The 26,931-nt window shown below is 35.6% G+C and overlaps 1 protein-coding gene and 1 long non-coding RNA gene across 8 annotated transcripts in view; one reads left to right on the top strand and one right to left on the bottom strand.

Annotated features, from left to right (window-relative positions):
• LOC123874584 (small conductance calcium-activated potassium channel protein) overlaps positions 1-26,726 on the bottom strand; it is a 283,228-nt gene extending 256,502 nt beyond the window's left edge. For all 7 annotated transcript variants that reach the window (XM_045920058.1, XM_045920059.1, XM_045920057.1 and 4 more), the window contains exon 1: positions 26,104-26,726. The gene's annotated coding sequence lies outside the window, so the exon portion shown is untranslated. The remainder of the gene's footprint in view (positions 1-26,103) is intronic.
• Positions 19,439-21,045, top strand: LOC123874587. Its single transcript, XR_006797955.1, has 2 exons — positions 19,439-19,487; positions 20,123-21,045. It is a non-coding gene; the product is annotated as an uncharacterized LOC123874587 (long non-coding RNA).
• Positions 26,727-26,931: the final 205 nt, after the last annotated feature.

The raw sequence follows: 26,931 nt of genomic DNA, 5'->3' as shown, positions 1-26,931 counted from the left end.
ATATTTTTAAAACTTCTGTTTAAGTATTAAAAATATGTTACTTACATCTTCTCTTCATGTTTACATCTATACTAATAAATAAAATTGGAGTGTCTGTCTGTAATTTCGAAATAACTACCTCATATTAAGCTCATTTGGTAAATGGTTATTTGAACGATACCAACACTGAATCACACGTTTTTAAAATTTTTGTCTGTCTGTCTGTCTGTCTGTCTGTCTGTCTGTCTGTTTGAAAAGGCTAATCTTCGGAACGGCTGAACCGATTTTGACGGGATTTTCACAAACAAGTAGAGGATTGACCAGGGCGTAACATAGGCTACTTTTTTAATCAACTTTCAAAAAGGGAGTTGTGTTTTTCTACCTATGTACACCGAAATCTCCGAGATTTCTGAACCGATTTGCGTAATTTTTTTTTTTTAATCGATAGAGGAACTTTGTGACATTGTTTCATAAAAAAATTGGATTCCAACTCCTCAATCCTGATTCTGCAGGGGACCTCACCATCACTACTGATGGGATTTAGAAACTGTCGGTTATAAATTGATTGATATTGAAAGTATCTGTACCAAGTAAAGACATTGTCGTTGACCTCGAGGACCCAACTCCCTCAACCCTGATGCTGTAAGGAATTGCATTCCTAAATCCTGGTGATCCCGTCGGGATTTTTAAAGGATCATCCGTTTAAATGTTTTACGTGGTAAAGAAACACGTTGCATCCCGGGGAATACAAAAGTTCCCACGGGATTTCAGATCCTAAATCCACGCGGGCGAAGCTGCGGGCATCAGCTAGTTATTGTAATAAAACACTCTTTTAATAGTATTTTAAATAATGTAAAGTTACTATTCATGCTTGTTCTGATTAGAATAAATTATACGATAATTATATAACTTAAAATGTAAAGCCAATCATCGTGAGGAAATACTGCATGCCTGAAAGATCTCCATAATGTCCTCAAAAGTGAATCAATTCTTCTGCCAATCCGCATCTAGCCAGCGTGGTAGACTATGACCAAACCCTTCTGATTCTGAGAGGAGACCTGTACTCAGTAGTGAGCTGGCAATGGATTGATGATGATGATGTTTGTTTGTTTGTTAAAAAAATATGATGATACTTTACTCAAATTCACTGAATTTTAGACTTGTTACACTTTGCAACTGAAGCATCGACATGAAAAAATTGATGTACTCAGTTTTTAATGTGAACATGGGTTGTATTTCACTTCCCGAGGGAGCTTGCCTACGCATTTAACGTCCAAAGTAATAACATAAAAGAAGGTTTTTACAGCAACCTTCATGACCCCATTAGTCATAATGTGTGGACGGTCACCTAATGTAATTGAACTTAACAAGCATGTTAAGTGTGCAAAGGCCAGACCGATCGATGTAGGGCAGTTAGATCAATACGTGTCACGCGTTTCGTTCAATTAGGAAACCTTTTATAGCGTTACTCGGTTTTATTCCAAGCGGTACAGACTGACGTACTGACTGAAGCGTACCTAAGTAGGTACGCTTTTCAAATACCGCCTGTAAGTTGGTAAGTACTGGAACTGCGTTATCTGTTAAACGAAGCACAAACTTGGGTGCTATTCCACTAATTGAAACGTCGAACAGAAGACCGATCGACCAGTACAGAAAATAAGTCGAATTAAGCCTGGCAAGTACTAATCTCACCCGCACATTAATGCTCAAACGACTGGCTTCCGTTTATTTAAGTCGTTTTTATGGTTCCTCGCCTAAATTGGATTACCGTTGTCTGACAGTGTCACATGTCAAAGGTTCAAAGTCTTACAGAGGCTTACTTTTGGACCCACTGACTTCAAATTGCCCTATCATACAATTCGCCTTGCCCCAACCCAAAAAGAGTGGTATTATAAGTTTGACGTATGTATCTGTGTATCTAACTGTGACATTGTAGCTCCTAAACTAATAAAACGATTTTAATTTAGTTTTTTTTTTTTGTTTGAAGGGTGGCTTGATCGAGTGTTATTAGCTATAATCCAAGAAAATCGGTTCAGCCGTTTGAAAGTTATCAGCTCTTTTCTAGTTATTACTGTAACCTTCACTTGCCGGGGGTGTTATAAATTTTTAATTTACACCTTGTCAACTGTGCCTTTGTTGTACTTAGTTAAATTTTATCAATTTCGCATTACACGTATCACAAATATGATATGGTAAGATAGACAGACGGACGTCCCATTGGAACCCTTCGGTTGCGGAACCCTAAAAATTGTTATATTTTTAGCATCGCAAGGTTCGAACAATCCATGGAAAGCATCCTTTTGATAAAAAGTTTTAAAAATCGAAAAGGAGCGAGAATACACTTGACGTGAAAAATGTAATTTTTCCGAATTATTCTACGTAAACGCCATGAAGTCAAAACAACGAGAATGTTTTATCGAATATTCATCAGCAAAAAGCCTTTTTGTTCGAGAATCTAACAAAATCCTTGACATTTCTTTTATATTACAGATTTTTAGTGAGAAAATATTTATGGATATTCTCAAAAGTAACATTTAGTTTACTTTTTGGTATCAAAAAGTTGTCGCATCTCGGCTCCAGTCCACTATGTTGTTACAAAGTATATTATCAAAAGTACTGTGTACTATGGCTAAGTAAGTATCTCATCCAATTACAGTCTGTGTCCACATTGCTTATTTTGTTTAAGAGGGATCTCTCCGTCACTTGCTATATACAAACGTAGTTCGTCTCTCATTGGAATACTAACCAATCATACTCAATGGAATTTCGTAGAAACGTTGCGGGAACTAATATCTACGTCTGTGGTTTTCCAGATTTCCGTTCAAATATTCGGATTCAAACTTACGCGGTATTAAAATTCACATACAAATCTTTGAGCTCCTGTAATTTTAAAACTATATATTTTTTAGAAAAATCTAAAACACCACAGGCACAGATATTAGTTTCTAGAATATGTCTGCAAAATTTCATGGACTTTAGTTGCTTAGTATTCAAATGAAATTGAAACTACGATTGTATGGAGTAAGTGACGGAGGGAGCCCTGCTAATTGAGCTAACTTAGTTAAGCCATTATATAGCTTATTAGTTTGGTGGTTACGTCATTACAATGAACTCATTGAACTATATTATTAGTATCTTGGTTGGTACTATAAGGTTGTTTCTGACAACCATCATTTTCTTTGAAGCTGCTAAAATTAGAACTTACATCGGACACCAAGTTGTAAGCAAAAGCCATTGCACTCCGCAAAAAAATTGAAGTCTTATGCCTAAGTACTACATATACATCTAATATAGTTTCTTGTATAGTTTTGAATATATACAGGTTGTTTGGTAATTAGTATATAATGACGACACGTACCCATGCTACTTTGATCTGATAAACACAATGCTGAAGTATAATGACGAAATAAAATTATAAAAACTTCCATACAAAATTAAAAAAAAAATTATGTTAAAGTTTTCATGACCCTGACGTGCTCTAACTCACTGAGATCGTTGGCCATCTTTAGATAGGCCGAGGCCAACGATCTCAGTGAGTTAGGGCACATTAGGGCCATGAAAACTTGGTCATTAAAAAAAAATTAAAATTTTTATAATTTTATTTCGTCATTTTACTTCAGCAATGTATTTATCAGATCAAAATAGCATGGGTACGTGTCGACATTATATACTAATTACCAAACATCCTGTATATTTGTATGTACAATAAAGTTTTCAAATAAAAATAAATACATAAAGGTCGTTGGTCTAACTACAAACTACATACATATAAATAATATAATATTTCCTAATCGATTAGGCTTGTTATTTTATTTTCCCTACATGCTTCCTATGAAAGGTAGAGTGTCAAGTCACTCTTCGACGAGGTTTATTTAAGACGTTGGTCTCTTATTTATGGAGTCCGAGGTTCAATCCCGCCTACGCACATCTAACTTTTCGGAGTTTGGAATTGAGTCTGAGCAATTGAATATTATTTGAATTGATGGTGAATAAAAAATCATAAGGAAACCTGCTTGCCATAATTGCAGTTTTCCATCATTTTCTCAATGGTATGTATCTGCTAATCCGTACTTGGCAAGTGTGGTGGATTGCAATCTACGAGTAAGACTTCCTCATTTAGAGAGGAGACCGATGCTTAGTAGTGGGCCAGTGAAGTGTTGAGATGATGATGATGAAATACAAATATGTTAATTTGATAAATTGAAAACCGAAGTAAAAATCGAAACGTCTGCCTCATGCACCAAAACAAATTTAACTCAAGGACTTCAGTATCAACAGCGTTGTAAAAGTCAATAGATAATAAGCAACACATGTTACGGGCGAATATAGAAAGAACGACATGAATTCGTTCAGATTCCGCTTACTAAGACTATTTATAATGGGATACTGGTATTTAATGGCGTTATAAATAACCCGCATTTAACCGTCCACTTCAGTAGATGTGTTAACACCGCCAACTTCCCAATTCCACGCTTATTTTGACTTGACAGGAAAATTTAATAACTTTTGGTTTGACCTGGCACGTAATAATTTGTAATCGATTAAGCTAACCACCAGGTCATAATAGAGACCGGCAGGGCAAGTCTGTAGCACCACAAATGACTGAGTGACTCGTTTGCAACTGGAGACCACCTACCGGAAAAAGAAAAGTAAGACAAACATCCTTTTGGTCCGATGATGTCACCAAGCTTGCAGAAAAATCTTGGAGTAGGCTTGCAAAATGAGGTAGCGCAGGTCCGAAACTATACTACATACTATACTGCATACTATCGAGGCAGTTATCTACGTAATCTTTGAAAAGAGCAACCGCCGAGTTTCTTGCTGGTTCTTCTCGGTAGGAAAGGCATTCCGAACCGGTGGTAGATGCTCTTGATGATTCAAAAGTATCTGTAAAAGTCTAATTGAATAAAAATATTTTGAATTTGAATTTGAATATTATACTATAATCTCTATCAATGTATAAAATATAAAAGTATTCGTAGACTTGAAACCTAACATGTTTGCATTATTTTAATATATTATTTTTCCTTATTACTTCAAGTAACCATGCAGCTATCTATAGAAGGAGGTCAAGTGTCTCTTGTTAAGTTCTAAGACGTTGAAATATCTTTCTACTTGCGTTGTAAATTGGTACTGCGGTTGAACCCACTACGCGCTGCTATGAATTTTATCTTGAAAGGAATAAACTTAAATATTAAAGTTTTATTTTGAAGCAACGACCCGTTCGAATATAAATCTACGCGCAGCTTTTATACGATGCATCTGCTATTTTCATCTCTTTTATATTGAGGATATTTTTCGCTTCGCTAACAATTTCCTTAACAAGTGATAGTAAAGATCAACCCACGGTAGAAAATATGTTTGTAGTATCGAATAAATAAATAGAATAGGTAGTGATATTTTATTCAAATAAACGTTAACAATTGTTTTTGAATCGCAAAAAAAAACTATCTACCACTGATTCGGAATGCTTTTTAACCCCCGACCCAAAACGAGGGGTGTTATAAGTTTGACGTGTGTATCTGTGTATCTGTCTGTGGCATCGTAGCTCCTAAACTAATGAACCGATTATAATTTAGTTTTTTTGTTTGAATTTGGGGTGGAATCATTCATGAAGATTCTAGAGGTCCTGTTAGGTACCTACCTCACACTCCATTGTAACAGACCATTTTTGATCAATTTTCTTTACAGGATTTATATGTTAAAACTTCATTCAAATGTCTTTATCAGTAATAAGTAATGTTAAATGAAAAGAAGCAAAGCCCAGTTTCGCAGAAATTATACATTCCATGAAGCCGATACATAAATTAAAAAAAAAAAAAATCTAGAAGGTAAACTCATACGGTTTCTGAAACTTAAACCGAACTATAAGTATCATGTTTTCATAAAGCCAAGAAATTATGTTGTAGATATATAGGATGAAATTAATTTTTAAACTATCAAAATTTTTTGTACATAAAATTCAAAAGATAGTCTGTCTATAATTCGAGACCTAAACAACTCGATGTAAACTAGAAACAATCCTTGCAAACTTGCAGTTTTATGATAAAAATAGTATGCGATTTAAATTTCATCTCTAATACTTTGATACTCATCCATAGCATTTTGAAGAAGGTACAATTTTTTCAATACTTCATATATCGACAGCCAATCAAGCACTCAGTAAATCAATATAAATATAATAGAAATCAAAACCTGATAAAGATTTTGAGCTTTCAGCTTTGACTGTTATGTTGGGTTTGTGTTGGGTTTGTTTTTAAGTTTATTTATTAAGTTTCACCGAAAATTTTATAAACTATAAAATAACAACGAACCTTTATTTTGTTATGTGACTAATATTTTTTAACTACATATTATACAAACTACACGTAGCTACCTGCTTAACTCAGTTTTAGCTAAAGGTATTCATTAACATTTTCTCACGTTATCAAAAGCCAGAATTTATATGGAAATAAGTAATGAAAAAAATAATATTTACAAATATTTACCAATCGTGCGTGCTAATCCTATATCCAACTTACTTTGATACGATGAATTTGGTCAACAGTTTTGTGAACACAACAGCGAAGAGAAAATTGTTTACCTTGGAGACTAACGCCGTTTCATCTCCGTAGATTATAAAAATACTGGAAAATCCAATGATCCATATCCATACTTATAAATGCGAAAGTGTGTCTGTCTGTAAGCTTTTTGCAGCCGATCCGTCTAACCGATTTTGACGAAAGGTACAGAGATAGCATGCATCCCGGGAAAGGAATCAAGGGATTTTAAAAACCTAATTCAAATTCAAAATATTTTTATTTAATAAGACTAAACTCATTGAGGCATCATCTAGTAATATCATAAAGCCTGAAATCACACTAATATTATAAAGGCGAAAGTTTGTATGTGTGTGTGTGTGTGTGTGTGTGTGTGTGTGTGTGTGTGTGTGTGTATGTTTGTTACTCCTTCACGCAAAAACTACTGGACGTATTTGGCTGAAATTTGGAATGGACATAGATAATATCCTGGATTAGCACAAAGGCTACTTTTTATCCCGGAAAATCAAAGAGTTCCCACGGGATTTCAGAAAACCTAAATCCACGCGGGCGAAGTCGCGGGCATCGGCTAGTAAGACAATATTTATAATTAAGATTAGACAAATTTATTGAGATTAAAATAACAGCAAAATATATTTATATTAATTAATTTACTTCTAAAATCAGTGGCTAGGTAATTATCAAAATTCTGTTATTAGTTCATGGTTAAAGTATTATCAGAATAAGTAATAAGCTAAACGTTGAAAATTCGTTGGGAACTTGAACAGCCAATGGAAAACGAGCTAGTTTATTTACCTACCCTATAATTTTGACAGATTTTACATTTTTGATTAAATAAATTCTTCTGTTTGCATTTAAATAGGATCTCGTTATCACAAAAATGGATGAAACGGAAACCAAGTAAAACGTAATTAATTATCACCACTATATCGTACAATAACAATTACGACCATCAAAAGGAGTACAATTGTACCTACTTTGAATAAATGATTTTGATTTTGACTTTAAGTCACTTTTGACTTGAAGTCAGCCTCTTTAGGCTGATAAAGATTGAAATAAAATAAGGCAATAAACGCAAAATGCATTCTTAGTCCAATCACCCGGTTCAATCAACGAAATCCTTTCTTATCTTTTGTCTAGACGTTCCAAACTAACTTTTATCGAAGTGAAAATGCTTTTACTCGAGGCAGGGGATATTCAAATTTATGATTTATAAAAATAACTGAGTTCAGACTAGCGAAATATAGAAAATACAAATTTTCTATAGCCGCTGTACCAGCTTTCTAATTTCAATGCAGAATAATATTTTCTGATCTAGAGTTAACACAGCCGATTCTTTTGTATGGAAGACCCGGAAGATCGATTCATTTTTTTTTTTGATCACAGTCGGTTTTATCAATAGGTATGAATAAATAAATATTTTGCGCATCTTGTATTTCTTTTGTTTAAAAATTCGATCGAGCCACGAAGAATTAGTTAGTCATAATTTACTCAAATTTTTGTAGGACAGTTTCTTTGTGCGGTCAGTTTATTAAACATAAAGTTGTATTGATAATAATTAGGTACGCCTTGTTTTCTATATTCGCCAATTTAAATCGGATATACTAGCTATTATTTTATTTATCGGTTGTCTGTATCGGCCTTTACTTGAAATGCCTGCATTTAACGCCCTTCCTAGGTCCTTTGTAACCTGTTTAGGGATAAGCCTATACTATCACTAGAAAGTCGAGCTTATTCCACTTTCAGTGTATTCACTAGGCACTAGTAGGTACTAGTAATAATAATGTCAACATAATATACCTTGGAATTATCAGCATCCTGCTGAGGCAGAGCCCTTTTAGCTCACAGGCACAATATTGGTCGTAGTATTTTCTAGTTTTAAGTTTAGTTGATAATCTGTATGAATTGTATTTTTTTTTGTTTGTGATTTTGTTGAGCTGAATAAACTTTTATTTATTTATTTATTTACTTATTTATTTAATTATTTGTGGCTCTATTTACTCATACAGTTTATGTATCAGAGTATCTGTCAAAATATTTTTTGGAGATACTAGCTAATGCCTGGCATGCGTTGCAATGCGACTCATGTGCCACCTACTGTCAGTACTGTTTCAGAAAACTTCACGCAAGTGCCAACAACAACGTAACAAATCAACGTGCATATTGAAAAAACAATGGTAACAAACAAACTAAAACACATTTTTTATTCATATATTGATTTTATTTCTACGCTAAAAGTATTTTGTCTCCGATTAGAAAATAGGAAATAAACAAAAGAATCACGATTGCTAGAGGCCTTAAGTATTTCAATCAGTAGAAATGTTTTCCGCCTTTAGCTGTTTGCTTTACTCCTTAAGACTGTAAGTGGCCATTATCACAAACTTAAGAGAAAAACTTAAGAGAAAGGCTTCTAGAAAAAATTGTGTTTGAAATAAAGATTGTTTAGTTTTATTCTTTAATCATAATACTTATAGCGTGGATAGCAGTGGTTACCCAGTGGTGCTGGGATTTGTGTGGTACTGCCTGGTGGCTGGCTTTTCCTGCATGTTCAACAGTGGGAGGGCGGGCGGTGCATATTATCGCATGCTGCATGTTGCACCATGCATATTTGTTTGATTTAGCGGATTATAGCAAATTAAGGTTTTGGTTCATTGTATATCTTGAACTTCCGCAAAATAACGCCTGCTTGTATACATCATCTTACATTGGTAGGTACTATGATGCACTACATGATGTCTGCGACTTGTCACGTGGATTTAAGCGCCGGCCACACAGGCCACGTATGCGTCGCGTAAGTGTAGACGTAGCGCGTACCATTGCGTTGTAATGTATGGAACTCTATGAGTTATGGCATACCGCTTGCGTGACGTGAACGTTCACGTAGACGTAATGCGTGCAGTTACGTCTTTGGGTTGACCGACATAGTTCGGTCTTCGAATGCAAGCTATTAAGGTATCTGTACCAACAGTAAGGAGCTGTCTTTGCGAGAAGTTGCGGACACGAACTAAAATAGTATTAGTCTAATATTAGAATATTGTAACCTTTCTGTATTTATAAATATTTAATTTAAAGTCAATGAGAGAAGAAGTTAGAAGAGTATAAATCAATAGTTTTTCTTTCATGATAAGTACAAAAATTAATTAAATTTTTTCGTTCCCATGACCCATAACGCGACCCATGTCAGTGTAGATCAGAGCCGTATTTGAATATACTGTTAATTTTGTTTGTGTCCGCCGTGGGGATGGTTTCCATACTTCAGTGCCTTTTCCTTCCTTCCTTCTTTTCTTTCTTTCCTTCAGTACCTTTCGAAAAAATCTTAAAAAGTAAGAAAATATGAGTACAGTCAAGTTATTTCATCCTAGTGTATTGGTAATTGAATTGCTCATAAAATGGAGAGCTATTTATTTACTATATCCATCAATAACTATGAGAGTCGAGAACAATAAATTTATATCAGCGACCACAAACTAAATGTAAACTAACAGTAAATAAACTAAAACAAACACAAATCACGTCCAATAGCATAGCGAGCATAAAACATAGACATTTATTTGTGAAGTAGAAGATGGACGAGGATTTATAGAGCAACAGTTTGAGTGATCTGATCGGAATCGGCTATGCTGCGTAAATAAACCGCCTACGAGTTATATTTCGGTTTTCTAATTTTGTTACGGTAATAATTCACACTTTTTACTCCTACAAATTCGTTACGTTTTCATAATATAAAGAACGCAGGCGACCATTTTTTTGTTCAGCAAAAAGAGTGGTGTTATAAGTTTGACGTGTGTATCTGTGTATCTATCTGTGGCATCGTAGCTCCTAAACGAATGAACCGATTTTAATTTGGTTTTTTTTGTATGAAAGGTGGCTTGATCGAGAGTGTTCTTAGCGATAATCCAAGAAAATCGGTTCAGCCGTTTGAAAGTTATCAGCTCTTTTCTAGTTACTGTAACCTTCACTTGTCGGGGGTGTTATAACTTTTTAATTTACACTTGTTAAATTCATATGTATTACGGAAATAATTTACGCTTTTTACTCGTACGCTCTGTACGATTTCGTAGAGCTAACGCAGACGAAAGCTTTTATTTTTACCTGAATGCGGCGGCATTCCGAACCAGTGGTAAATTATTATTTGACGATTCAAAAGCACTTGTAAAAGTCTATTTGAATAAAAATCTATTCTATTCCAAAGGAAAAAATCAAAATGGCGGATTTTATGCGCTTTAATTATTTTATTTGTTTATTCGTAATCAACAGCGTTTCACGAAAGTAATTTTTCGGAATTTTTTAATCTTGGTATTGCATAAAGCCACAAGAGGTTACCCAAAATATTTTAACAGAATACTTGAACAGAAAATATTATAACTACAACGTGTACATTTGTAGTGTACCTATGTGTGATTAAATTAGATAGATAGATTGATGAACACTAGTAAAGGATCACAACACAGAAAGAAGAAAACATAAAAAAAAAACAATTGTGTGCAAAGGCGGCCTTATTGCTTGGAGCAATCTCTACCAGGCAACCTTTGCTGAGAGGAGAAGTGCTAGTGTTGGATAGTACCAAGTCGCAAGGAATTTTTAAAAAGACTTATATATATACCTAATACCTATATTTAATATTATACTAATAAACATAAAAAGTAAAGTTTATAGTAATAATAAACATAAAAAGCATAGTAGTTAGCTATCATGTATGTGCGTAAGTGGGAGTGACATGTGTTTAATGTGTGTGTGTGCATTTGTTGGTGTGATTGCATGTTTTTTAATATATGTTACTTAATTTTTTTTTGTGAAATGTCCTGTCTTCTATTTGCGTCAACTTTTGTCGGGTACTACTATCAGTTATTCTACGGTATCCACGGAACTCTAAATAAGGTATCTAAGTATTTTGAGTAACTCAAGCAAAATATACAAAAATATTTCAAAAGATCATATCTCATCTCCAGTACCCAAGGCAACGTATTATTAAAATGTATAGAAAATATTTTATAGAAAATTTTCATTTATCAGCTTTTTATTACAATACATAATAATCCTAAGAAAAAGCAATAAGTAACTGATTTCTATACGAACCTTCGATGTAGAAACATCATGATGCTTTATTTCAAAGAAAACTCTCTCTAAAGGAAAGATTTTTCATAAAGAAAGTTTGAGACTCGAGAGATGGGTCTAATTTAGGGAAATTGATCCAAAGTTTGGGTTACCTTCGTAAAAAATCTTACCTTTTCTGTATGGTAAAGTGAAAAGGGTTTATTAATGATACTAAAAAAAAAATGTTAAAGTAGCTAATATCGAGAAAATTCTCGAAAATGACGGGCTGAACGATCGTTTTTAGGGTTCCGTAGCTTAAAAGGAAAAACGGAATCATTATAGGATCACTTTCTTGTATGTCTGTCTGTCCGTCCGTCCGTCCGTCGTGTCCGTCAAGAAAACCTACTTACCGTTGACCTAGAATCATGAAATTTGACAGGTAGGTAGGTCTTATAGCACAAGTAAAGGAATAAATCCGAAAACCGTGAATTTGTGGTTACATCACAGAAAAAAAAATTTAAATGTGTTTCAATTTTCAAAGTAATATAATTATACTAAGTGGGGTATCATAAGAAAGGACTTTACCTTTAGGACCTCGGTGCGCGAGTCCAACTCGCACTTGGCCGGTTTTTTGAGGTATCTTTGACTTTTCTTCGTGTCTTGGAAATCACGTTAAGCATAATCCGTACTTATATGAAAGCGTGTCTACTGTCTATCTGTCTACTACGTTTTCACGGCCTATCATTTAAACAAAGACGAAATTTAATACCACGTTAGATTCTATCCCGGGGACGAACATATAGTAATTTTTCTCCCGGAAAATCAAAGAATTTCCTCGGATTTTTAAAAACTAAATCCACGCGGTTGATGTTACAGACAACATCTATATTGTTACAGAGATACATTGCATCTTGGTGATGGACATAGCCTACTTTTTATTCCGGAAAATCAATGAGTTCCCGTGGAATTTTTGAATCACATGTTAAATATCGTATCGTATCGTATCGTACGCGTGCAAAGTTGTGGGCATTATCTTAGTCGATAGTTAAAAATATTCCGTAGCTTAACATTTATAAGTATTTATTCATACAAAACAATTCTTACAAGTTTCTAAACAATTTGTAAATATATACATATCAAATATTGCGGATCTGGCACCATTCAAACCTAGGTCTTTTGGGTTCGCGCCCGACGTTACTAGTTTATTTTCATCAAAATATCTGTTATAATGTATTTTCATAATGTAGACAGGTACAATGACCCAAGCTTTGTGGCCAGTGGTATATCTTACATTCCAGGGTTTTCCTTTTCCCATACTTCTGCCCAACCTTCTGTTGGTTAATGGCACATTAGGGTAATGTAAGTGCCTCGGGTAAGTCCGTCTATTTATCACTGTACATAGTATACTCACACCTTGCACAAGGGGGCAAAGTTCAAACACTTACCAACACATTTATGGTTTCGCCGTTTCACGCTCAATTTGTCTTCATCATACCAAATAGGATTAGACTGTATTTCAATGCTTTGGCCATAGGTTTGTTTATTTTAATTGCATTAAAAAAATTGGCAGTCAGGAAGAATGCCAACAGGAATCCCTTCCATATGATACCCCACTTGGTATAGTTATCTTACTTTGAAAATTGAAACATATTTTATTTTATTTTTAAATGATGTACTTAAAGAAAAATTCACGGTTTTCTACCTGCTAAATACCTGCTACATACCTGCTAAATTTCATGATTCTAGGTCAACGGGAAGTACTCTATAGGTTTCTTGACAGACACGACGGATGGACGGACGAACAGACAGACAGACAACAAAGTGATCCTATAAGGGTTCCGTTTTTCCTATTGAGGTACGGAACCCTAAAAATTCATTTAATTCAATAAAGTTTGATAAAATATGCCAAGGACGAGGGGAGTGTCGTCGCTAAGCAAAACCTTTTACGTTTCTATTCACGAAGCATACATGCATGGTTCATAATGATAGAGCGTCATGATTTAACTACTCATATTTTGTACGTTTCACATGCATAATATATTTTCCGCTATTTCGAATATGAATAAGTAATGAGAGTTAGGCGCAGAGAATTAATTGAAGCACTCCGAAAAGAGGTTGCGGTTTTAGGAAATGATTAAACGGCAAATTAATATGACGACATCATATTACCTACTAGATGCCCGCAGCTTCACTCCCGTAGATTTCATTTTTTTTTATCCCGTGGGAACTGGTCAGTTTTCCGGGATAAAAGTAGCCTATGTCCTTATCCGGGATGCAAGCTATCTCGAACCAAATTTCATCAAAATCGGTTGAACGGATGAGCCGTGAAAAGCTAGCTGACAGTCAGACAGACACACTTTCTCATTTATAAAATCAAAAGTACAAATTGGAGAGCGCTAGGTGAAGATTTTTATTCGATGGCAGTCAGTCTCACCGGCTGGTAAGTGATGTTCCAATTTGCGATGGCAGTGATCTTAACTTGGGAATTTGAAAGAAGTACGGCAGTTTACCTAATTAGGTAAATGCCATACCTACCCCTAATCGGGTTCTACGTGGCTTAGTATCAGAACGCTAATTTATTTAGATATTATAAATTACAAAGTTATCCCCAATCAGGAGTCAAATCCAGGACCTCCGATTTATATGACCACAGCGCTCACTACTAAGCCAAGGAGATCGGTTTATCTGGTAACAGTCAATATGATTAATCAAAGAAAATTATTTTGTATGTTCAAAAAAAGATAAAAGGAGTCAACCTTTTAACATAAAATCTCTTTACTATATTACAAGCCTTCTATCGAATATGTGTAGCATGTAAATATATATTCACAATCCTAAAACGTTTTAGGTACTTATATTACCTACCAGAGTTTGTTCTCTCATAACATATTGTGAACTTTCATTTTATTAACCTCCGACCCAAAAAGGGGGATGTTATAAGTTTGACGTGTGTATCTGTTTCTATGTATCTGTGTATCTGTCTGTGGCATCGTAGCTCCTAAACTAATAAACCGATTTTAATTTAGTATTTTTGTTTGAAAGGTGGCTGGATCGAGAGTATTCTTAGCTATAATCCAAGAAAATCGGTTCAGCCGTTTGAAAGTTATCGGCTCTTTTCTAGTTACTGTAACCTTCGCTTGTTGGGGGTGTTATAAATTTTTAATTTACACTTGTTTGAAAGAGTGATAACACAACCACAGGTATATCCTTTTTGCTTGGGTATTTCTTAATTATAATGGTACAATCATGATATTGTATATAACGAGTCCAACTGGTCATGCGATCCGGTCAACGCTACTACTCTGGAGGTCTGGTGGGTGGTTGTTGCCAGTATAATCACAACTGCAGGCGACGCTCGCAAGGAACAACACTATGCACTTATAGTAGCTACAACAGTCACACAATAATAGTATAAACTCCATCAGAACCTTGATCGTTTGAGGCCTTATTCAAGACTGAAAATTGAGTAGTGTAAAATCGGACACGCAAAGAAAGAAAATTGACGTTCTGGGATAACCAATTAATTTTTATTATGCTGTAAAAATTGAAACAAGGGACTCAATGGAAGGACATCAAATCTTCGAAAAGAGCAACCGCCGAGTTTCTTGCTGGTTCTTCTCGGTAGGAAAGGCATTCCGAACCAGTGGTAGATGCTTTGACGATTCAAAAGAACTTGTAAAAGTCTAATTGAATAAAAATATTTTGAATTTGAATTTGAATTCATTTACCGCAAAATGTTGACTCGCCAGGGAGGTGATCACAATTCCTTTAGTCATGAGGGACCAAGTGGAGTGAAACTCAGATGTTTTGATAGTAGAATATTTTAAGCTTGTAGCACTTTTACCCAATCCTGGATAGGCATCACTACGCAGAATACAATGCTATTACGGAGTTAAAAACCGGAGGTCTATGAAAGCTGGCGCACAATGCAGCCACAGCCAGCCGCGGGGTATTTGCATTGCAACATATTGCTAAGCATAGTAGGTATTATACGCTGCGGTTCAATGAAGGATAGTTCATACAAAATGTATGAAAGTGATGCAGGAAGATTATTGCCATGCATTGGGTTGCGATGTGGCTCGCCCCTATGTGCGCGAGCCTTAATAAATCGGCTTAAGTAGACAGACAGCGCCTGGATTACGCCGAAATCTGCAATTCACTTAGGTAATATTCCATTGCCATACAAACAAAATTCGTTACCAAAAATTTTTATTTGCAAGGTTCCCTGAATTTAATTAACTAAGCGCAAAAGTCCATCACAATGAGAAAAATATGAGGGTGTAAAGCTATATTAAAAAGGTTTACAAGTGTAAATTAAACATTTATAACACCCCCAACAAGTGAAGGTTACAGTAACTAGAAAAGAGCTGATAACTTTCAAACGGCTGAACCGAGTTTCTTGGATTATAGCTAAGAACACTCTCGATCAAGCCACCTTTCAAACAAAAAAAAAACTAAATTAAAATCAGTTTAGGAGCTACGATGCCACAGACAGATACACAGATACACACGTCAAACTTATAACACCCCTCTTTTTGGGTCGGGGGTTAAAAACAACAGCTTTTAGAAGATGATTTTTTTTTTGCAATTCTTCGTTTTACACTGGGAATCAATCGAGCTTTCATCGTTTCGTTCAGACATTTCCGCTGTCAATTAAAACCCGACATCTGTTATCTTTTTGCGAACTATCTATACCTATCAATCATACTCTACTATACGATGATGTGGATAGACAAATTGGATAAGGGCCGTTACTGAATATCACTCATTGGCGTAAAATAAACGTCTATCATTCTCCCACAATTAGGGAGTAAAATGTCTTAAGAGAAGATGATTCGACGATCCCCGTCGATTACCTAAATATGATATTATTGTTGCTATCACTATCTGTCCTGGTTCGTATATTCTCGATACTAGCTCAGTACAATTCGGTATTCGTGATAACTAATTTGTTTTTAATAAGAATACTAGCCAAGTTTATTATGCTGATTAATATTCCCTTTTCCCCTCCAATTAAGCATAAAGCTCGTACTAGGAGTAGGTACGACAATAGTGCAACGGGAGGGGTTTGAACCGGCGACCTTTCGAGTTTCAGTCCGCTCTTTTAACCGTTGAGCTATCGAGGCTCAAATAGTTGTGATTGGGTGAGTGTGTCTGCCTATCTGTTACATTTTCACAACTCAATCACTGAACCGATTCGAAGAAAGAGCAAAGATAAGCTTGCATCATGGAAACGGTATGCAATAGTAGATTTCTCACGAGATTTTAAAAACCTAGCTACGTGGAAGAAGTGACAGGTATCAGCTAATCACACTATAATATTATAAAGGAGAAAGTTTGTATGTGTGTGTGTGTGTGTGTGTGTGTGTGTGTATGTTTGTTACTCCTTCACGCAAAAACTACTGGACGGATTGGGCTGAAATTTAGAATGGAGATAGATTATACCCTGGATTAGCACATAGGCTACTTTTTATCCCGGAAAATCAAAGAGTTCCCACGGGAATTTTAAAAAACCTACATCCACGCGAACGAAGTCGCGGGTATCAGCTAGTCACTCATAATTTTATGTTTTTAATATAAGCAAAGACCACTAAGTTGCTCCAGTGTGCTCCATTTATTCTCAATACTACCTTGAATTTTCTTGATTTAGGTTTCGCTACAAAGTTTTATTTTCAAAAATTTATTCGGATCTTTGACCTTTTGATAAACATGTCTGTCAATTGGCTATCACTCATCACGTTTGTAAAGCTAATTGTAGAAGCTATTTAGAACTCGTAACCCTTCTAATAATAATGTGCTGTAATGAACCCATGAGCTACCGTACCGTAGTGTTCAAATGCTAATTCGATATCCATACTAATATTATAAATGCGAAAGTGTGTCTGTCTGTCTGGCTGCTACGCTTTCACGGCTCAACCGCTGAACCGATTTTAATGAAATTTTGTACAGACTTAGGATACATTCCGGAGAAGGGCATAGGCTACTTTTTATCCTGGAAAAACAAATAGTTCCCGCGGGATTCCTAAATACTCATCCGCTTGATCGATTTGTATGAAATTTGGTACCGAGGTAGCTTGGGTCCCTGTAATTGTAGGCAATTTTTTATCCCGAAAAATCAAACACTTCCCACGGGATCTTTAAAAACCTAAATCCACGCGGACGAAGTTGCGGGCATCCTCTAGTAAGAAAATATTTAAGTAGGTATGTATATAAATGCATAGGTCGGTAACGACATGCCATTTTTATAATAACTTCATCCCGGTTGAAGTAGTATGAATCAATCAATGTCGAAACACATGATTCAATATGCAGAATATATTGAAATTATGATTAATCGGAGCAATTTTGCATTGTACTTGCATAGGTAAATTTGCATGCGATTAGAATATCCCTATTAAAACATAATACACGTAATTATGAACAAGCATCTTTTATGTCAAAATTATAATATGCTTGCGTGTATCCTATTTTTCTGTTCCTCCATATGTTATATTCCAAGATGAAGATAGAAGATATAATTCGAGCCTCGATAGCTCAACGGTTGAGGAGTGGACTGAATTCCGAAAGGTCGGCGGTTCAAACCCCAACCGTTGCACTATTGTCGTAGCCACTCCTGGCACAAGCTTTACGCTTAATTGGAGGGGAAAAGGGAGTATTAGTAATGATTAGCATGGCTAATATTCTTTAAAAAAATAAAAAAAAAAATTTACTGCACTCACATTAATTAGAAAGGGTTTCAGTTCAAATATCCAATCCAGCGCTACATTGCGTGGTTTTATTGCAGTAGTGATATGAATGTAAGCACTGTGAATTCATTACGTAAATACTAACGATATTTTTAACAAAATATAAAGTAAACGCATTTCGAAAATGGAAAATTAAATTTCACCTTGCCACTTTTCTATACTAATATTATAAAGAGAAAACCTTTGTATTTTTGTATGTTTGTATTGAATAGGCTCAAAAACTACTGGACCGATTTCAAAATTTCTTTTACCATTACTTAGAGGGATTCTTCCGAATCCGTATAGGCTATATTTTATCCCGGAAAATAGAAAAAATAAATGTCCACCCGTGCGAAGCCGGGGCGGGTCGCTAGTTAATTTATAAATTAAACCCTGCATTTCCCTTTTCTTGCAGCATCGCGTCGTATTCCTAATTACTACATTTTGTGATTTTTTTAATTAATGACATAATGCCATGTGTTTCCTTAGAAAAAATGCGCCGCCCAAAGTGCCCAAAATCCTTCCATACTTAGAGCTCATTCACAAAGGCTGCGTAAGCGTAGACGTAGCACGTACCATTGCGTTGTAATGTATGGAACTGTATGAAACATGGCATACCGCTTACGTGGCGTGAACGTTCACGTAGCGTAATGCGTGCAGTTACGTCAACGGGTTCACGCGCGTCTCTACGCACGAGTCTCGTGCGATAGATATAGTTATCAGTACCGTTAGTACAACATTGAACACCGCATACATGGTTAATAGTATCGACTACTCCCGACTGCCAAGGTTAACGTATTATTTCATAGTACGAGCTAGTCCAAACGGACAGTTTTCGACAGAACGACGATACTAACATGTGGAAACGTAGGTCCAACTTTTGTCTCACTTACACATTCACAAAAAAGTGGGACAGATATACGCTGCCATTTTGTCTAATTTGGCATATTATATTATTTCGTTTTTTGACGCTATTGACAGATGATTAACAGCGTGACAGTGACAGTCAAGCGACACCCACCGCCACACTCTATGGTATGTTTGTCTATGGTAATTCATCTATATTCACTCTGAAATCACTAAAACACTGGTATCCAAAGCCAAATTTTCGTCAGATTAAAAAAAGTTACCGTTCTGTTGTCTGTTAAAGTGAAAATAAATAAAAACAAACTGAATGAAAGGATTTTAATATACAGAAGTTCATTTAAAGGTATTCAAGAACTAGTGATTATAATATATATTGTATTTAGGTGTGTAGGTACTATTTAAATAAAATGCAATGAGTAATAATATCGTATGTCAGCTTTATATTATGTACGTTTACTCTCTTGATATCACGTCTACATAGGTTTTTTTTAGAATAATAGCACTTAGTAACTAGATTAGTATGTACTTAATAGGTACATATAACTATCTACATACCAATCTCTTGTTTTGGATAAGGGAAGTGAGTAGTGACCCAACCTATAGAGAAATCACAAGTGCAAATTAAAAATTTATAACACCCCCGACAAGTAAAGGTTACAGTAACTAGAAAAGACTAGAGATATAACTATCTACATACCTTGATTTGAATTAGGCAAGCAAGTGGTCAGGTTTCAAGAGTATCTAGCCACCTATAGTGAAATCATAACTTCATTATTATTTTGTACCTACTTAAATAACTAGTTATATTCAGCCAATTGAAACTTATTAGCTCTTTTCTAGTTACTTGTAACCTTCACTTGTCAGGGCTGTTATAAATTTTTAAATATTTATGCTTAGTAACTTACAAATATGCAGAATCAGGACATTGAGTTTAAGCTGTATGTCAGAATAAAGTGTATCTGTTTGTCTGTCTGCTAGCTTTTTACAGCCCACCTGTTCAACCAATTTTGACGAAAGGTACAAAGTTCTTGTATGGCGGATCTTCTTCGCGGAGATGGACATTGCTGATGTTTTATTACAGAAAATAAAACAGTTCCTATTGGATAAATCCGTGCAAATTAAGTTGTCATTATTATCATTTATTTGGTATGGAGTATTTGGTGTCATACTGGACTACATCAGACTAGGTATCCTGGAAATCAAAGAGTTAGCACTGGATTTTTAAAACTTAAAAGGGCATCATGTAGTTATTAAATATTATAAATAACACTAAGACTACTATCTATCTTAGTAGATAAATAGTAAAATAAGAAGAATATTACCTAATTGTCTAATTAGCAATTTAGAAAATTAAAGATCAATAATTCCTTTTTCAGTGAAACCTGAGCTTGAAAGCCTGTGGATTAGTGCCTAATCCACTTTGCTAGAAGATTGCATTGTGGTGTTCCTGCATTAAGACTACATTCTACAGAATAAGCTCCCATAAGCTGTCAGTGCAGTAACACTCCTGTATAATTTTGTAATAATATAAAAATTTAAAATTAAATAAATTGTTTTTTATAGCTAGAACCAGCAAGAAACTCGACGGTTGCTCATTTCAAAGATTTGATATACTGAATGAGTTATTGGTTAGGTTAGAGAGCTGTGGCAGGCATGCCAGTCTTCATTGTTATTTTTTTATAACCACTTCTTGAATGACCTTCCCCTTTTCTCCTCACCCTATCGAGGGTAAAAGTTTTACCAATATCAATTTTATCAAAATTAAAAAATTCAATAAAATAATCCATCTGGGAAGGAGAGGGATTGACTTACCCTCCTCTCCCTCTTGCCCATCCCACCCCCACTTACGTCCTATCGAGGCGGCATGTTTCAAAATATTGAGCCATACAAATAAACAAAATTTAAGTCTGTATGTTACTGTAGTAATCGTTAAGCTATAAGTAATCAATTTGGTGTGCTAATCTTTGAATTGACAGAACCAATTTAGATGAGACTTTCACAAGCAGTTGGGACTTGGGGTGAGACGCTATCTTTAAACTAGAATGACAGGTTCTAAATCTAGTGCTGTCCTTTTCCGTAGTGCAGGGAGCATTACAAAAGAAATAGCATTGAAACCTGTCGCTTTAATTTAGTTTTGAACATAGATTTCAGGCTATCCAGGCAGGCAAATTCCAGGATACCTTTTAACTATGCAAATGGTTACTTATCTAAACCCTAAGAACTTTTATTTTTAAAATGAAATAAAACAAATTAAAACAATAAAGATTTAATGACTATTACTTCAAGATCTATACCTCACACCTGAAATAATATTAATACCTAGATACTTTTAGATACCTAGGTATTAGGCACCAATAGGTGCATAAGTAGGTACCATACACCTGTATAATTAAATTACATAAGATGTATTTAAGCACCTACATAAACAGTTCTTAATATATGTATAGGTATTCTACAAGATTGATGACCTCGGGTTAGTCTTGAATTGAGTTAGGTAGGTACTTGGGATCAGGGAGGCAGGCATCATAATCTGGTAATAATACTGGTGATCTGCAACCTGAAAAAAAAAATTGATTCAGAAAATATTTAATATAAGCTACATAAAATTACATAGGGAGGTTCATTTAACACAACATTTCACTAACTTATGCTACGCTTATGCCATGTTAGGTAGGTAGGTACTTGCTTGTCTGAGTGGATGCAAGCTGGCGTGGCTCATCATCAATGAATGCAAGGAATGGTAGGTGTTATAGGTACTGTTTGCAATTGTATAAGTATACCTACCTACTTCACCTCTGTGAGGTAATAAGTTTGAAGAACATGTACTGAGTGTTTAGGTACCTACCTAGGTGAATACTTTTAAACAACTACCCAGCTGTGCAACAAGCCAACTCACTATGGCTTTGCACAAGTACCTACCTAGGTAACTATTCTGGTGGAATTTTAATAGATTAATTTTATGATAGGTAGTACCTACTTTCTATAAGTGAATCCAATCATGGCAAAATGTTCCAGGTAAGTAAATGATGGTAAAAACAACTGCAATGAAGAAATTTAAATAGAATAGAACTAAATATTCTGATAAAGAGACAAGTACTAATGAATCTATCACTCAGGAATTGAAAAAACAGAGTAACACCTAAGTACCTACCTGCTTATACTTGGAGTCACACGTATTATGTACCTACTATAAGGCTTAGAATAATATTATGTAGATATAGGTAGGTAGCGTACCTACCTATTGTGCATAGACTTTCTTAACTTAGCCTCAATGGTGAGGGTGATATGGTAGGTACTCTTTGTGGTCGATCTTCTAACATTACAATTATTCTACCATTAGCATTTATCATTTAGCATTATTAAATGCATTCTGCGAGCCGATGGCTATCGCTGCACAAAATGGATCGTTCGAGATGCACTTTTATCATTTCAGTCTACGGACGTCTGTCGTCTAGGTAGGTAGGTACTTCTAAATGTAGGGTTTTTCAAAGAGGTTCACCACACCCAGCCTTGAGGCTTCCTGTGCCCTCATCCAGTCACTTAACGTTACTCTGTAATATCGCCAGTCAATGACACGGTATCCCACACTACACTTAGGTAGGTTCCTGAGGTACGCTGTGCTTGTACCCAATCTCCGCCCAATACGACAGGCATGGATTGTTCATTGCCACTTCAACTTGCTGGTGGTTTGGGCTATGTTAGAACTTTTCTTTGACGGATGCACTATGTACATCACAAATAACGCCGCTGAGTCAAATTTAGTTACACAACCACGACGGTTAGCTTTCACAGTCTGCTTGATCATTATCCTCGCCTCCCGTGGGCAAATTAAGGCCCAGGGACTTATAAAATTTCATCATTTTGTTTATTTATCACTGCTCTCAAGCTTCTCTCACTGAGTATTTTTTGGTGAGTTACAATTCGACCACCGACTCGTAAACTTACGTGAAAATGACGTCATTTACTAGTTTTAGCGTGTCAAATTGGTGTCAAACGATGAACTCGTGGTTCGGATTTGCTGGTATTGATGTGGTATTGGTATTCGTGTCGACGAAAACGGCTGCCATTCTCGATGGTGACGTATTAATGTGGTATTTGGTATGGTAAAATAAAAGATATACTCGCATTTGCTCGATCAACTTTAGTTCGTAATGTTTCCGCCTGTGTCGCTGGCTGTAGATGTATGAAAAAACTCGTTTTCGAGTTTAGTATTTTAAAAACTGTGAAATCTTATACTAGCCATACAGAACCGCCTGCTTAAATTCAAATTCAAAATAATTTTATTCAATCAGACTTTTACAAGTAAGTTCTTTTGAATCTCTTGCTGCCCGAGAAGGGTATCAGCTTGAAGGCTAAATTCGGACCTCGGCCAGTTCGGTAACTGGATGGGCCAGCATTAGTTAGGTACATAGTGCAATCAACTAATTTGCACTGTTGTAACAAGACCACATGTCCATTAGTTGGTTTATTCTCTATTAGAGGATGCCCGCGACTTCGTCCGCGTGGATGTAGGTTTTTAAAGATCCCGTGGGAACTGTTTAGTTTTCCGGGATAAAAAGTTAAAGTCTATGTCAATAACATGGACACAAGCTACCTCGGTACCAAATTTCATACAGATCGGTTGAGCGGATGGGTCTTTAGGAATCCCGTGGGAACTCTTTGATTTTCCGGGATAAAAAGTAGCCTAAGTCCGTCCCCGGTACATAAGCTAACTCTGTATACCACGTGAGAATCAGTTAAACTGTTGGGCCGTGAAAAGGTAGCAGACAGATAGACAGACACACTTTCGCATTCATAATATTACTATGGATTTATATATTTAGACCAACTTTTGGTCAAACTATAGAAATAAAGTCGTACAGTTGTAATACATATGATTAACTTGGTTAGATCTCCTTTTTTACCAAGTTTCTATACATACTTAGTAAGTAGCTAAGTGATAAAGAAAATTCGAATACTTCGAGTAACAGACCATTCATCACGTTCCTTCCGTATGCCTACTAGGGCAAGGGACAACCGCTTACCATCATGTTCGTAGTCCCGACATTTCACGTCCAATTTGTCTTCGTTACACGAAATGAGGTCAATGAACGCGATATATTACCTACCTAAATTAATTAATGTAATTATAGTATTAATGGAACATGGTGAAATGTGAGCACTTCTTATAAACGTTGTTAAAGCTCCATAATCTGCTTACTAGATTAAGCCCGCGACTTTGTCCGCGTGTATTTAAGAAAAGCTTTTATCTTAGCAAGCTTAGCTCATATTAAACGTGTCCTTATACAGACCACAATTTAGTAAGTAAGTACTTCAAGTAGATATTTATACTTAGTTATAATGAAATCTTTGGACTTATACGAAATAGTTATGATTCATGTCCAGTAATAATAACCTTTTCAAGTAGTTTTTATTTTCTTAGTATAGAACACGGCATGTGTGCGTGCGGACATGTGAGTTACAATTTATTTATAGCATACTCATTCTCGTACTGATTTCTGGATTGCGCAATTAACTTTTCAGCGTTCCTTACTCAAAGGATGCCTACGGGACCCTATAAGTTAGCCTCCGCTGTCCGTCCGTCTGTCTATGAGCAGGTTGTGTCTCATCAACCGTAATAGGTAAGAGCGCTGAAGAGCGCTGAAAATGGTTGCCACGAAGAAAAAATTTCAAAGTGTTATTTTTGTACGATGCGACGCGACGGTACGGAACCTTTCGTGTGCGAGTGCAACTCACACTTGACTGGTCTTATAATTGGTAGAGTTTGAGTAACTTGAAATATAAGGAGCAAAAGAGTAAGTAATTTTTTTTGTCACTTTTCCACAATAGAAAGCGCTGGCCCACTACTGCCCACTAATGGATCTCCTTTCAGAATGAGAAGGATTTAGGCGTTAGGCTACACTACCCCAGTGTGGATTATCAGACTTCACAATTTTGCAAACATCATAGAGAACTGTCAGGCGTGCAGGTTTCCTCAAGATATTTTTCTTCACCGTTAAAGCAAGTGATATTTGACTGCTTAGAAAATAGTTAGAGGTGAGTTAGAGGGCCTGGAATCGAACCCCTGACTTCTCGAACAGAAGGCCGACCTTTTAACCACTACGGACGGCTATCACCGCCATTGTTTAATCACTTTTGCTCAGATCGGATATCCTACTTCCGTGGTTGCCAAAACAGTTCTTTTCATCCCATAAATTTTTAAAGGTTAGTCGGTCAATCGATTTCATTATTAAGTATCAGGTAACTATGTAACCAATACATAGTAACCATATCCATTTTTTACAATGTAAAGGAACATACTCAAGGGGGCCAATCTACAAAATCACTCCATCCTGAAAACAGCCTAGGAAACGGGAACCGGCGTTGATCGGATCCGAATATCGGAAATTGCTATGTTCCGTTCGGCAAACAACTATTCTTAACATAACTGCACCCGTATCCAGACCGAAGCTTTCTGGATTTTGGCATTATATAGTTTATATGCATTATTCATTTCCTTTGTAGAGCGAGTTCTGTATGGAAGTGTTGAAAATATAAACCTAAGTTTTTTATGAACGCTGAAATCTTAATTGTATTTTTTTTAATATCATAAAGTGCTGACGACAGTACTTTACTAACATTACAATCTAGCCTACGAATAGCGCCAATAAGCAATATTATATTAACCTAAACTTATAAAAGTACTTATATCTAAGAATCGGTCCATTAACTTATCTTAGTTTACAGTTAGTTTTCATTGAAAGACACTTTGTTCTTGTGTTCTTTGAAATTAATTGTATTTGAACACCATTTGCTAAGTTGTAATCTAAAAGTTCTAAAACTCCAGAAAAAATACAGCAGCCCTTGAACTTTATGAAAAGTTCAAATCGATATACGAGGAAGTCATAAGTATACAATGGTACAAAGTACAAACAGCTAGTCTATCAAGTACAAATAATTTATGACTGAAGCAATCTTACCTGATATTACGAATCGAAATCAATAAATTTTCGTTGTTGTTGTTTCTTTTCAAGTCTCAAGGATATGTCTGCTATATATACACTATACACTTATTTTAACTACATGATTATTTACACACTTTAAAATAACTAATATGTACAATTCATCCAAACTTGGTCCACGCACCAACCAGGTCTTGTATACACGTAAAGCATATAAAGGGATAATAAGTATAGTGATATGAAGTTTTGTTTGATATCAGTTTTAAATTAAGTTTCAAAGTAAGTCACTTGATTGGCCCAATAGGTTTAATGTTAAAAGGTACGTAAAAGAGTTGTAGAGAGATATAATTGGTAGCAAACGCACTGTGGGGTTCAAAGAATTGAAGTACAAAAGTTAATTCTTATGTCCATCATGCTACATAATATTATATACACTTATGATCGCACATTAGCGTTAACAAACAGGATTAGATTATTAATGGATTTCGGTCCGGTGGTAACTTTTTAATTCCAGCTGAATAAAATACTCGTGGCGATGGCGTTCATTTTTGTATGAAAAATAAATTTGCGCACACGCGAACGATGTTTTTAAATATTTCGCGACATTAACTGATCGAATACGCACATCCACCCTCCGTGCCGCCCGAGTGCGGACTGAAAGCTTTTCCTGCACTTCTGAAACTGTCATTCCTTGCGGGAAAAAGCTGAAAACATTGTTCATGGTTTTACTGGTAGGAGGGAAGAAGACAGCCATAATTCGTTACAGCTACGTCTTTAAGCCCATGCTTCACTGAGGACTATCAAAAGTAAATTGGAAAGTGTTAGTATCAAAATAAACTTGCACTC

Source organism: Maniola jurtina, chromosome 18 (genome assembly GCF_905333055.1).
Source record: "Maniola jurtina chromosome 18, ilManJurt1.1, whole genome shotgun sequence".
Taxonomy (NCBI): domain Eukaryota; kingdom Metazoa; phylum Arthropoda; class Insecta; order Lepidoptera; family Nymphalidae; genus Maniola; species Maniola jurtina.
Note: the sequence above shows the minus strand (reverse complement) of the source record. Positions and strands in the feature narration are given on the sequence as shown.